This window comes from Dryobates pubescens, chromosome 24 (genome assembly GCF_014839835.1).
Source record: "Dryobates pubescens isolate bDryPub1 chromosome 24, bDryPub1.pri, whole genome shotgun sequence".
NCBI lineage: Eukaryota > Metazoa > Chordata > Aves > Piciformes > Picidae > Dryobates > Dryobates pubescens.
Window position 1 is genome coordinate 15,512,956 of NC_071635.1, and position 15,027 is coordinate 15,527,982.

A 15,027-nucleotide genomic window follows, 5' to 3' on the forward strand; every position below is an offset into this window, starting at 1 on the left:
GAATCAATCATAGAGTTGTCAGGGTTGGAAGGGACCTCAAGGCTCAGCCAGCCCCCTGCCATGGGCAGGGACACCTCACACCACAGCAGGTTGCTCACAGCCACCTCCAGCCTGGCTGCAAACACCTCCAGCCAGGAGGCTTCCACCACCTCCCTGGGCAGCCTGGGCCAGGCTCTCACCACCCTCATGGGCAACAACTTCTTCCTCACAGCCAATATCAATCTCCCCAATTCTAGTTCTGCTCCATTCCCCTAAGTCCTATCCCTCCCTGACACCCTCAAAAGTCCTTCCCCAGCTTTCTTGGAGCCTCCTTCACATCCTGGAAGGCCACCAGAAGGTCTCCTTGGAGCCTTCTCCTCTCCAGACTGAACAACCCCAACTCTCTCAGCCTGTCCTTTAGAAGAATTCACAAATGGATCAAGTCCTCCAAGCACTTTGCATACAACCAAACCAACCCACAAGCTGCCCTCAGTCCTACAGATGAAATTCTGCTCCAGATCAAATGCCATCAAGGAAGGCCAATGCCAAGAGTTAAGACATTGACTGGAACTGCAAAATTGAGAGCTTTGAAAGAAAAGATATTAACTGCAGAGAAAGCAAGCACCCCACCAAAGTCTTTTTTAACTCACTGAAGGGGTTTTAGAAGTGCACAGAATTCCTCTTCTTGCACCCAGTGATGCGTGGAAGAGGTTTGCCCTTTGCTCTACAGGGAACAGAGAGCTCTTCAGCATTGCAGTCACAAGAGACTAAAATCCCACCTCGCTGTTCAGTCAGCTGCAGACTGTCTCCATCAGGACTCCCAACACCACCAGCAAGGTGCAGAGCTCTACGGAGCCCTGGAGGTTCCCATCCCAGCCTGCCACGGACAGGGGAGGGAGCTGCTGACCATCCAGCAGCTGATGCACTCTGCAGTTTGCAAGCAAGCAGCAGCAGTGCTTCACTTCAAAGCACGGTGCTGTAAACTGAGTGATTCAGCTGCTGATTCACGGTGCCTCAGATGTCCAGGAACAGGGCGTGGAGGAGGGTGGACACCTGGGAGCTGCAATGTCATCTCTGCCAGGCCATCCCCGCTGGTGACTCACAGCCCTGACTCTCTATCATTTCCGTGGCACCCTTGGTGCCTTCTGCATACCTCACACTGAAGAAACAGAAAAGTGATGTCAGGAGAGACAGGAGCAGTGTCCCCTGTGCAGGTGGACCACAAGTTACCCATGGGACAGCAAGGTGCCCTGGTGGCCAAGACAGTCAAAGGGATCCTGGGGTGCATTCAGAAGACTGTGTCCAGCAGATCGAGAGAGGTTCTCTTCCCCCCTCTAGTCTGCCCTCCTGAGACCTCACCTGGAATATTGCAACCAGTTGTGGGCTCCCCAGTTCAAGAGGGACAGGCATCTGCTGGAGAGAGTCCAAGGGAGGGCTGCAAGGATGGTGAAGGGACTGGGCACTGCTTGGTGAGGAGAGGCTGAGACCCCTGGGGCTGGTTAGTCTGGAGAGGAGAAGACTGAGTGGGGATCTGATCAATGTCTATCAATATCTGAAGGCTGGGGGTCAAGAGGGAGAGGACAGGCTCTGCTCAGTTGCACCCTGGCATAGGACAAGGGGCAATGGATATAAACTACAGCACAGGAGGTTCCACCTCAACATGAGGAGGACCTTCTTCACTGTGAGGGTCACAGAGCCCTGGAGCAGGCTGCCCAGAGAGGTTGAGAATTCTCCCTCTCTGGAGCCTTCCAAGCCCCATCTGGATGCATTCCTGTGTGACCTGTGCTGGATTCTATAGTCCTGCTCTGGCAGAGGTTGGACTCGATCTCCGGAGGTCCCTTCCAACCCCTAACATTCTGTGATCCTGTGATCTTGTTTCAGCAAGTGGCTGCCTGGACAGTTCTGTCAGAGCAGTGTTAAACAACTGACCAAAACAGCTCAGTTGCATGAGGAGAAACTTATTCCCTGTGAGGGTCACAGAGCCCTGGAGCAGGCTGCCCAGAGAGGTTGTGGAGTCTCCTTCTCTGGAGCCTTCCAAGCCCCATCTGGATGCATTCCTGTGTGACCTGTGCTGGATTCTATGGTCCTGCTCTGGCAGGGGGGTTGGACTGGATGATCTCTGGAGGTCCTTTCCAACCCCTAACACCCTGTGAGCCTGTGATCCTATCATCAGAGAGCATCACTGATTTCAGTGTGCTACTGGACTCACACTAACCTTGAGGAATGTGATCCATTTTACATGGCAGGGATGAGGACCTCTGGAATCCAAGCCCACCTCTGGTGACCAAAGCCAAAAGATCCACCCCTGAACTGCATGGTCAGTAGGTAAGTGTGGGTATAAGCTAGTTCACAGTGGTAATGACCAGTTTCCTAGTGGACTGGTCACATATCTGTCCACACTCAACAGGAAAAGCATCATTTCAGTGCTCAGATCTGGCAGCTGGGAGCTTGGATCTGCTTCTGACACCGCTGCAAGCTCCTCAGGTGGCTTTAGTCAAGTCACTCAGCTTCTCATTACTGCATTCCTCTGCTTGCCCATAGGAAGAGCTCTCAGTGAGGGGTTCTTTCCTTTCATTAAGCTCCACAATGGTTTTTCTCTCCAAAAGGGCTATCACACTCCATTCATGCCAGAAGGGCAGTACCAGCCTTAAGCATGAAGCTCTCTTGACACAGTTCCTTCTTCAGCCTCATCAAAGCAAGACACACTCTGAACCCAAAAGCTTTTGCCCTTCACGGGCCACACTCCAACAAGCTTCAGAAGAAAGCATCACTCTCTTTTATGATCACCACAGACACTGAAGTTATAATTTACAGCAGTGCTAAACACCAGTTCTTAATTTCATTTAGCTGCCTTGGCCTAAAACCACATCCCCAAACATCTCCTTTCCATGTAGATGATGCAGGGGGAAAGAAGGTTTAAGGTGAACAGTTGACATGCTCCCTGTCTGTCCATTTGCTAAGGCAGTGCAGAGTTGCTACTGGCACTTGAGAGACAGAGCAGGTTGAAAGCAGCACACATTTCCAGCTCCTGCAGCAGAAATGCTTCAGTTAAAAGTCCCCAGCACTCCAGTGTTTAGGCTGAGGATAAAATGGGATGGCCCCACTTTGGCAGTTAAGAAAGCAAATACAGCTCTCTATCCAGATCAGTAATGCCTGTCCCACACTCATTTATGCCTCAGCTGAACAGCAGCCAGTGGTTTCTAGACCAGAGCTGGGACTGAGGTATAAAGGACTTGTGGGTTCCCATCAGCTTGACTGGGTCCTTGGGAAATCAGGAAGAGGAGTTTGACCAAACTGACTGGAAAGAATTTCTTCCCATAGCAGAAATCTCCCCCACTCATATGCTGCTTCTGATGGTTTGTGTCAGCCTCTCAGATCCAGCAGCAGCTCCCACACTGGGCTGACAATGGACCCTTGGGCTCTGGAATCAATGGATCAAAGTCTTGGCTTGAAACAAGTGCACTTAGCAAGCTGACACAGGGAGCACCTCCCTATGGGGACAGGCTGAGAGAGTTGGGGGCTGAAGAAAAGAAGGCTCCAGGGAGACCTTAGAGCAGCCTTCCAGTACCTGAAGGGGGCTACCAAGAAGCTGGGGAGAGACATTTGACAAGGGCTTGCAGTGATAGGATGAGAGGCAATGGATTTAAACTGGAAGAGGAGAGACTGAGACTGGAGATGAGGAGGAAATTCTTGAGAGTGAGGGTGGGGAGACACTGGCACAGGTTGCCCAGGGAGGTTCTGGATGCTCCCTCCCTGGGGGTGTTCAGGGCCAGTCTGGATAAGGCCTTGAGCAATTTGGTCTAGTGGGAGGGGTCCCTGCCTATGGATGGGGGGGTTGGAACTAGATGATCATTAAGGCCCCTTCCAGCCCCACCCATTCTAAGGCTATATGCCCTTATGATACAGAAGGGATGGTATTGAGAAGCTGTACAATAGCTTGGGTTGTTAAAGGATCATTTTAAACACAAGCTAACAGTCTCTGAATCCCCAGGAGGTGTTTAAGGGGAGCATCAACTTGCAGCCCTGCTGGACAGGCATTCAGCATGCTGCTGAGGCACATGAGAGAATCTGCCTCAGAAGATATCCCACTTCAAGCAGATTTATAGAATCAGGATCATAGAATCAGTCAGGGTTGGAAGGGACCACAAGGATCATCTAGTTCCAACCCCCCTGCCATGGGCAGGGACACCTCACACTAGAGCAGGCTGGCCAGAGCCTCATCCAGCTTGGGCTAAACACCTCCATGGATGGAGCCTCAACCACCTCCCTGGACAACCCATTCCAGAGCTTCACCACTCTCATGGGGAAGAACTTCCTTCTCACCTCCAGCCTGAATCTCTCCAGCTTCATTCCATTCCCCCTAGTCCTATCACTACCTGAGATCCTAAGAAGTCCCTCCCCAGCCTTCTTGTAGGCCCCCTTCAGACACTGGATCCTCTGTCTTCCTGCTAATGAGCCCAGACATCCCCTGGTGCTGGCTGATGCAGAGTCCCAGCTTCCCAGGCTCATCTCCCTACTGGCATGTAACACTATCTCCACATTTCCTGGGCTTTTCTGGCCCTGTTTCCAGCTGTGACAAGACACAAGCAGAGTGCCTGACCCCATGGCAGGGGCAGGTGACCTGGGGAACGTTTTACTGTGGGGAGAAGAAGATGTCCTTTAATAAATCCAACCCAAAGAAGAGTAGGTGGCTCTGAGTCACACAGTGCTGTTCTGGAGCCACCTGGGAAGAATGAGCTGCATTGTTTCCATGACCCTGCTCATTTTCTAATTAAAGATACAGTCAGACTGAATGCCAGCCACTTATTACCTCCCTCCCTGCACTGATTAATTGAGTTTTCTATGCTACTTCGAGCAGCAGCAATAACAGAGGAGAAACAAGCAACAGATTTTGGGCTAGGGGTAGAGCCTTTGCCTCCTGTTTGTAAACCCTGCATTGGCCTTGCTGCAGCTGCAAAACTTTTGTTTACAAGCTCATCTGAAAGTGTTTATCAGGTGCTGTGACTCCAGCTCACAACCCCACACCAAGCAAAGGGCACTTGTCAGTGCTTGCAGAGTACACCTGGACATTTGCTAACACCTGGGGAAAGATGTTGAGATAGGAACAAGCTCACATCCTTCCTCCTTCACTGAAACACAGCCATCCTACTCCAACCACCTTCCTGCACTGCCCAACCACCTCCTGAACAGCAGGACAACGCTCAAATGGCTGAAGAAATGAAGATATCATGGAATTGTTAGGGTTGGAAGGGACCTCAGGGATCAGCCGGTTCCAACCACCCTGCCATGGGCAGGGACACCTCACACTACAGCAGGTTGCTCACAGCCACCTCCAGCCTGGCTGCAAACACCTCCTGTGGGCTGTGGAAAGAAATCCAATCATTCCTTTCACTAGTTCATTTCTGAATCACAGAATTTTGTCAGGGTTGGAAGGGACCTCAAGGCTCAGCCAGTTCCAACCCCCCTGCCATGGGCAGGGACACCTCACACCACAGCTGGTTGCTCACAGCCACATCCAGCCTGGCTGCAAAAACCTCCAGGCAGGAGGCTGCCACCACCTCCCTGGGCAACCTGTGCCACTGCCACACCACTCTCATGGTGAAAGCATGTTAAGGCAAAGGCAAAAGTAGCTTTTCAGACTCACAGAATGATAGGGGTTGGAAGGAACCTCTGGAGAGCATCGATTCCAACCTGCCAGAGCAGGATCACCTACAGCAGATTACACAGGGCATTGAAAATCTCCAGAGACAGAGAACTCCATCACTTCTCTGGGCAGCCTGCTCCAGTGCTCTGCCATCCTCGAAGTACAGAAATTCCTTCTCATGTTTGGATGGAACTTTCTATGCTCAACTTTGTGTGTCCTGTCACTGGGGAACACTGCAAAGAGTCTGGCCCATTTTCCTTACACACATCCCTCAGTTGTTTTCCATTTAGAAATACTGAACACAGAATAAACCAGGTTGGAAAAGATCTCCGAGATCAGCGAGTCCAAGCTATCACCCAACACCATCTCATCAACTAAACCATGGCACTGAGTGCTTCAGCCAGGCTCTTCTTAAACACTTCCAGTGATGGTGACTCCACCACCTCCCTGGGCAGCAGTGTGCCCAGGTGGCCAAGAAGGCCAATGGCATCCTGGCCTGGATCAGGAGCAGTGTGGCCAGCAGGAGCAGGGAGGTCATTCTGCCCTGTGCTCAGCACTGCTTAGGCCACACCTTGAGTCCTGGGTCCAGTTCTGGGCTCCTCAGTTGAGGAAAGATGTTGAGATGCTGGAAGGTGTTCAGAGAAGGGCAACAAAGCTGGGGAGGGGTCTGGGGCACAAGGCTGAGGAGGGGGCTGGGGCACAGCCCTGTGAGGAGAGGCTGAGGGAGCTGGGGTTGGTTAGCCTGGAGAAGAAGAGGCTCAGAGGACACCTCATTGCTCTCTACAATTACCTGAAGGGAGGCTGGAGCCAGGTGGGGGTTGGTCTCTTCTCCCAGGCCCCCAGCACCAGAACAAGAGGACACAGTGTCAGGCTGTGCCAGGGGAGATTTAGGCTGGATGTTAGGAAGAAATTCTTCCCAGCAAGAGAGATTGGCCATTGGGATGTGCTGCCCAGGGAGGTGGTAGAATCACCATCACTGGAGGTGTTTAGGAATAGCCTGGATGGGGTGCTTGGTGCCATGGTTGAGTTGATCAGATGGTGTTAGGTGATAGCTTGGACTCGATGATCTCAAAGGTCTCTTCCAACCTGGTTAATTCTATTCTATTCCAATGGCCAATCTCTCTTTCTGTGAAGAACTTCTTCCTAACATCCAGCCTAAATCTCTCCTGGCACAGCTTGAGACTGTGTCCCCCTGTTCTGTCACAGGTTGCCTGGAAGAAGAGACCAACCCCCACTATGAACATGCAAGGAAATAAACACTTTGAATCATCTCTATCTCCAAAGATCAGGGGTTGTCTTCTAAAGACTGTGCTTGAAATTTGGTCTCCTGTGGTAGATGCCCTGCTCAGTGTTGGAGGTGTCCCACTGATCTGTCCAAATGGGCAAAGAAGGATTACAGTTAATGCACAGAGCTGCACAATCTGAGCAGGGACACAGCTGCAAACAATGACACATCAAGGCTGGGCAAGAGTGAAGAGAGCACCACAAGCTTGCCCTTTTCCAACTCATTTGACTGAGCTTCCACATAGAATTCTTAGGGTTGGAAGGGACCTCAAGGATCCTCCAGTTCCAACCCATGGGCAGGGACACCTCACACTAGATCCATCCCATTTTCTAAGCACAACAGCACCCCAGGCAAAATCGCTGCTGCCAACTGACTGCAACCTGGTGTAGAAAGCAAAGCTGCTAAATCTTCTGATTAAGACAGGAAACCTTTGGAGCATGAACCATCCCATACTTCTTACACCTCCTCTCTCTGCACAAGGCATGTAGAGCTCAATGGCTGGAAAAGCTTAAAGCCACAGTGCATCCCTGTTATCAGCAGGCTTTAGCACCTTTGGCCCCAAACATCACTTAACCATTTCACAAAGGATCCTTCCACCCTGGGATCCTATGATCATTTCAGAGGCACTTGAAGGCATGAGCTCTGCTGAGTTTTAACCACTTAGCTCTGAAGCACTTCTCCAAGAGTAACAGCAATGCCCAAGCAGTCAAAGGCAGCCAAGAAAGATCTCAACCCACGCAACCCTGCCAGCTCTAGGAGGCGTCTTAGTGCCAGACCATTAGAGCAATGTAGCATGAACTGGCTATATGCCCCACACACAGCTCCTTCCTAGCTTTACCTCAAGGAAAACTGCCTCTTCAACTACTCCCAGCCACAAAAAAACACCCCACCTGCCACGTTTTCAGCATTCTCAGTTCACATTCTTTCACAGCCAGCTCTCCCCTGTGCCTGTCACTCCTGGCACAGTGTGACACAACAGATACAGTGACTCACTGCATCCCCCAAGGACTGTTTAGATAACTCCTACAGCTGGAGCACAGGTCACAAGGCACCATGCTGGCCTCTAAAACCTCAGCAGAAAGAAACCATGCAGGACATGAACCCGCAGGGATGCACTGTGCCATACGAAATGGCATTTTCCTCAGCGTGTGGCACTGCTGTGAGCTCAATCCCCAAAAAGCCAGGGCTTTCTGACCATTTTTAACACCCCCCTCAGCAGCTTGTTTCAGCCCTGCCTGTTTCAAGGAGTGATATCCCCATAGCTCATCCCAAACCAGACCTGAGCCTTGTCTCTTAGCTCTCTCCAGCACAACTCTCAGCAGCTTCAGTCTTGCTTGTTTCAAGAAGCAATATCCCCACAGCTCATCCCAAACCAGACCTGAGCCTTGTCTCTTAGCTCTCTCCAGCACAACTCTCAGCAGCTTGTTTCAGCCCTGCCTGTTCCAAGGAGTGATATCCCCATAGCTCATCCCAAACCAGACCTGAGCCTTGTCTCTTAGCTCTCTCCAGCACAACTCTCAGCAGCTTCAGTCCTGCCTGTTTCAAGGAGCGATATCCCCATAGCTCATCCCAAACCAGACCTGAGCCTTGTCTCTTAGCTCTCTCCAGCACAACTCTCAGCAGCTTGTTTCAGCCCTGCCTGTTCCAAGGAGTGATATCCCCATAGCTCATACCAAACCAGACCTGAGCCTTGTCTCTTAGCTCTCTCCAGCACAACTCTCAGCAGCTTGTTTCAGCCCTGCCTGTTCCAAGGAGTGATATCCCCATAGCTCATCCCAAACCAGACCTGAGCCTTGTCTCTTAGCTCTCTCCAGCACAACTCTCAGCAGCTTGTTTCAGCCCTGCCTGTTCCAAGGAGTGATATCCCCATAGCTCATCCCAAACCAGACCTGAGCCTTGTCTCTTAGCTCTCTCCAGCACAACTCTCAGCAGTTTGTTTCAGCCCTGCCTGTTCGAAGGAGTGATATCCCCATAGCTCATCCCAAACCAGACCTGAGCCTTGTCTCTTAGCTCTCTCCAGCACAACTCTCAGCAGTTTGTTTCAGCCCTGCCTGTTTCAAGGAGTGATATCCCCATAGCTCATCCCAAACCAGACCTGAGCCTTGTCTCTTAGCTCTCTTCAGCACAACTCACAGCAGCTTCAGTCCTGCCTGTTCCAAGGAGCGATATCCCCATAGCTCATCCCAAACCAGACCTGAGCCTTGCCTCCTAGTTCTCTCCAGCACAACTCTCAGCAGCTTCAGTCTTGCTTGTTTCAAGGAGCGATATCCCCATAGCTCATCCCAAACCAGACCTGAGCCTTGTCTCTTAGCTCTCTCCAGCACAACTCTCAGCAGCTTGTTTCAGTCCTGCCTGTTTCAAGGAGCGATATCCCCATAGCTCATCCCAAACCAGACCTGAGCCTTGTCTCTTAGCTCTCTCCAGCACAACTCTCAGCAGCTTGTTTCAGTCCTGCCTGTTTCAAGGAGCGATATCCCCATAGCTCATCCCAAACCAGACTCACAGGTTGCCTTGAGTATACTCAGCACTTACTTTCAGCTGATTAGCAGCTTCTCTCCAAGATATCTCATTAGGAAGCTGTAAGATGAGCTCGAGGGACCCATACCTCCAATGTTTTTCCTGACTTTCAAAATAAAGAGACAGAACCCCAGCCCTGCCTGCCAAGGTTCCCCATTCCCCACAGACACAGTTACCTGAGCCCACCACGGCTGTAATCTCACCGAAATCAACCCCTCGAAGATCCTGGCTTAGAAGAGTGGCTGTCTGCTGGGGTACAGAGGACCTCTTTGTTTGTGGCTCTTTAGATTCTTTTTTTCAGGCCATTCTTTGCCTTTGAGAGGAGTCAGCCTTCTGCTGCTCTGCTCAGGGGAGCTCTGCAGAAGTTCTTCTCACCCCTCAGGGCTGTATTTAGCCTCACACACAGCAGCCAGGGAGGCTCCGCTTGTTGTTACAGCTGCCTTAGTCGAATCTGGCCAAAGCACAACAGAGCAGAGGTTGTGATGAGCAACACATCGGCCTTGGGCTCATCTTGGGTCATTTAACAGCTGCTACCCTTCTGCCCCCAACACGCTCCCACCTCGCTTAGCAGGGGGGCCTGAAGTTTTATCACAACCCCACCCAGAGGATGCCCAGCAAGAGATTTAGCCCATGAAGGCACTCGAGTGGCCCCCCACACAGCCTTGTCCTGCCTGCACACCCTTTTGATGCAGCTCTACAACTACAATCCAGCAAATCAGTGCTTTTGCAGCCCTCAAACAAACCCAAAAAAATAAAGAAGCAAGCAGCCAGCAGCTGAACCAACAAGCTCAGAGCAAAATGGGGAGGAAAACATCATGGCCACAGAAAAATCACGCTGTGCAGTGTCAGGACCCTGTTCCATCCTTCTACAGGGAAGGGCACAGGGAGAAGGACCCAACCACCACACCAAGTGCCTTTTCTGCCGAGTTGAAGTCTCTGCCCTCCCAGCACCCGGAGCCCCCAGAAAGCAGCTGCTCAGAGCAGGGTACCCAGTGAGGAGATCAACACCAGCAGGAAAGAGACCATCCTGCCACTGAGAGCGTGAAGATAGATGGATGGACGCACAGACAGACGGACACACACCCGAGCACCGCAGACACCCCGGGAAATACCTGAAAGTGGCTGCAGGTGCTCCTGGCCACAGCCGCTGCTTTATCGCCCACAGCTGTGCATCGTTCACGGCTCGGCTAGGCTGGGCACAGCACAGCACCACTCGGCTGGGATGGGCACGGCTCGGCTAGGCTGGGCACAGCACAGCACCACTCGGCTCGGACGGGCACGGCTCGGCTAGGCTGGGCACAGCACAGCACCACTCGGCTGGGACGGGCACGGCTCGGCTAGGCTGGGCACAGCACAGCACCACTCGGCTCGGACGGGCTCGGCTCAGCTAGGCGCGGTACAGCACAGCACCACTCGACTCGGACGGGCACGGCTCGGCTAGGCGCGGTACAGCACAGCACCACTCGGCTCGGACGGGCTCGGCTAGGCTCGCTACAGCACAGCACCACTCGGCTCGGACGGGCACGGCTCGGCTAGGCGCGGTACAGCACAGCACCACTCGGCTCGGACGGGCACGGCTCGGCTAGGCTCGCTACAGCACAGCACCACTCGGCTCGGACGGGCACGGCTCGGCTAGGCTCGGCACAGCACAGCACCACTCGGCTCGGACGGGCACGGCTCGGCTAGGCGCGGTACAGCACAGCACCACTCGGCTCGGACGGGCACGGCTCGGCTAGGCGCGGTACAGCACAGCACCACTCGGCTCGGACGGGCACGGCTCGGCTAGGCGCGGTACAGCACAGCACCACTCGGCTCGGACGGGCTCGGCTCGGCTAGGCGCGGTACAGCACAGCACCACTCGGCTCGGACGGGCACGGCTCGGCTAGGCGCGGTACAGCACAGCACCACTCGGCTCGGACGGGCTCGGCTCGGCTCGCTACAGCACAGCACCACTCGGCTCGGACGGGCACGACTCGGCACAGCACAGCACCACTCGGCTCGGACGGGCTCGGCTAGGCTCGGCACGGCACAGCACAGCACAGCACCACTCGGCTCGGACGGGCACGGCTCGGCTAGGCGCGGTACAGCACAGCACCACTCGACTCGGACGGGCTCGGCTAGGCACGGCACGGCACGGTACAGCACCACTCGGCTCGGACGGGCACAGCTCGGCTAGGCTCGGTACAGCACAGCACCACTCGGCTCGGACGGGCACAGCTCGGCTAGGCTCGGTACAGCACAGCATCACCCGCCTTCCCCACACCACGGCTGCCTCGGGCGGCACTGCCGGGCGGAGCTCCGGTGGGCGCTGCCCCCCCGGCACGCCCCGCTCCCGCCCCCGGGCCGCGGCAGAGCTGCGGCGGCTCCTGCGCCGCGCCGGGGCCGGAGGAGGCGGGGAGGGGGCGGGACTGGATGGGGCTGCGGGGCCGGGCCGAGCCGAGCGAGCCCGCAGAGGGCTGATACTGCAGCGCTTGTTCCAAACCTGGAGCTGAACCTGCCTGTGCCCAGGCGGCCGTGCCCATCGCTCTTGGCAGGAGCAGGACTTTTCCAAGCTCCCCCTCCCCGGTCCCCCCACATCGCTCATGTTCTCAGCACAGAGGAGCTCCTGGGACCCTGCTCAGCCACTCTTGCAGATCTCATATCGTCTCGTTCCCTGTGCAGCCCATCCGGAACAGTCTTCAAAAAGGACTTGCACAGACCCACTACAACACCTCGGAGAGCCACCGTCCTCGAACTCAGCTTGCAAGCTTTTGCCCAACGTCCCCTTGCTCTTGCGTGGTGTGAGAAACACTGCTGCAATGTACCCCTGCCACAACACTCTCTGAGTTTATTCCATTTCTTCCACAGCATTCTCAGTCACTGCTTTTCCACTCTGAGAAGTCCGGGTCTGCACAGCGCCTCCCAAGTGAGCAGGGGGCAGGTCTCTGACGATCCCTGTTTTCCTTCACCAGCCTTGTTGCAGTACTTGCAAACATTCTGAGACTAGGGAAACAGAGCTGCTCAAGGTGCACTTGAACCTCTGCAGGGAGCACACCGCCGGTGACCATCCCTGAGGTCCCTTCCAATCCTGACACTTCTCTGATTCTATTTCTTCTCCATGACAAGCTTCCCAATGCAATAAACCATTCAACTTCCTTTATTCCTGTTTACCCACACAATTCTCTTCATCAGGCAGCTCTTGTTGAAAGAAGACATCTACTAGAAAAAATATTTAGACTCCACCCAGGCAAAAGGTTTCCCTTTTGGCCCTCTTAGATTTCACAGAATCATAGAATTGTTAGGGTTGGAAAGGGACCTCAAGGATCAGCCAGTTCCAAGCCCCCTGGGCAGGGACACCTCACACTAGAGCAGGTTGCTCACAGCCACATCCATCCTCGCCTTCAAAACTTCCAGGGATGAGGCTTCCACCACCTCCCTGGACAGCCTGTGCCAGTCTCTCACCACCCTCATGGGCAACAACTTCTTTCTAACATCCAGTCTAAATCTACCCATTTCTGGTTTTGTTCCATTCCCCCCAATCCTATCCCTCCCTGACACCCTCCAAAGTCCCTCCCCAGCTTGCTTGCAGCCCCCTGCAGATCCTGCAAGGCCACAATTGGGTCTCCTGGGAGCCTTCTCCTCTCCAGCCTGCACAACCCCAACTCTCTCAGGCTGTGCTCAGAGCAGAGCAGCTCCAGCCCTCTGCTCATCCTCGTGGCCCTTCTCTGGACACCTTCCAGCACCTCCAGAGCCTTCTTGTAATAGAGGCTCCAGAACTGGACACAGTGCTCCAGGTGGGGTCTCAGCACAGCGGAGTAGAGGGGGAGAATCACTTCCCTCAACCTGCTGGCTGTTCTTCTCTTGCTGCAGCCCAGGTTTGAGGACAAGCATTTGGTTTTCCTTCCCCTTGTAGTCTCAGACACCATCTTTGATCAAAGCAGCCAGATTTTACTGCAGTGGCTGTGTGTGCAGACACATTTCTCCTGGTTTGGTTTGGTGCAAGGTCCCTGGCAGACAGGGCTACCCCAGAGCTGCAGTGGGTGGTGCAGCGAAGGACATGCCAGGCGTGAATCAGCAGGGCCAGGCAGCTGCAAGGCCATCGAGTGTCACAGCTCGGTGGGACATAGTCAGGTATCATGTTAAGCAAGCCAGGTAATTTGCCTGCTCTGCTTGGCATTGCTCAGGCCTCGTTTGCAGCAGTGCACACAGTTATGAATGACCTGGCAAGAGCTGAGAGGAGATCAAAAGGTGTCAGGAGGTAAGAAGTGCAGTTATGAGTCAACATTTTAAAGGCAGTACATGCCCTGTCTGCATCGTTCCTGTGCTTGCTGATTTGTTCTTCTTGCCTTTGATATGGCAGTGCTAACAGCAGAGTAAGGGAATTAAGCACAAACTCCACCTAAAAAGAACAGATGGAGGCTGATTAAACCAATTAGACCAAAGCTCCGTGCAGGAAATACTGTCCTAAAATCCAGGTTCAGGCCCCATGGCTGGATCTGGGCTTTAAGGGACATGGACCTGATGGAAAGGGTCCAGAGGAGGGTCAGGAAAAGGATCAGGGGCCTGGAGCACATCTGCCACAAGGACAGGCTGAGGGAGCTGGAGGTGTTCAGCCTGGAGATGAGGAGGCTCTGGGGAGACCTTAGAGCAGCCTTCCAATATCTGAAGGGAGCCTACAGGGAAGATGGAGAGAGGCTATTTAGAAAGGCCTGCAGTGACAGGACAAGGGGCAATGGCTTCAGACTACAGAAGAGCAGATTTAGATTGGATGTTAGGGACAAGTTCTTTACTATGAGGCTGCAGGAACAGGTTGCCCAGGGAGGTGGTTGAGGCCCCTTCCCTGCAGATATTCAAGGTGAGGCTGGACAGGGCTTTGGGCAACTTCATCTAGTGGAGGATGTCCCTGCTGACTGCAGGGGGGTTGGACTGGATGACCTTCAGAGGTCCAATCCAACCCAGACTGTTCTATGATTCTGTGAAAAAAACACCAAGCCAGGGAATACTGAGAAGAGAGTTTGTTAACTCCATGCAGCTTCTGGTATGGACTAACTTCTGTTACATGGCTGAAGACCTGTCTGTTGATAAGACAACTTACTCCTCACCTCTGTCTCTGACACCATGCAGAATTCCTGTGCTATGTGCCCCAGCCAGGTACTCCTAAGTCCCAGCTGATAAAGCAGAAGCCACTTCCCCCAGCTTACCCAGTCATCTTTTACTGATTAGATCATGCAAGCACAGTCTGTAAAACAGCTAAGGGATGCTGAGCTTTAGGGATAGAGAGAGAACAGCCCCACGGAGAAGGACGTGGGAGTCCTGGTGGATAACAAGTTATCCATGGGACAGCAATGTGCCCTTGTGGCCAGGAAGGCCAATGGGATCCTGGGGGGCATTCAGGAGAGTGTGGACACCAAATCAAGGGAGGTTCTCCTCCCCCTCTGCTCTTCCCTAGTGAGGCCTCACCTGGAGTGTTCCATCCAGTTGTGGGCTCCCCAGTTCAGGAGGGACAGGGATCTGCTGGAGAGAGTCCGAGGGAAGGCAACAAGGATGCTGAAGGGACTGGAGCACTGCCTGGTGAGGAGAGGCTGAGAGCCCTGGGGCTGATTAGTCTGGAGAAGAGAAGACT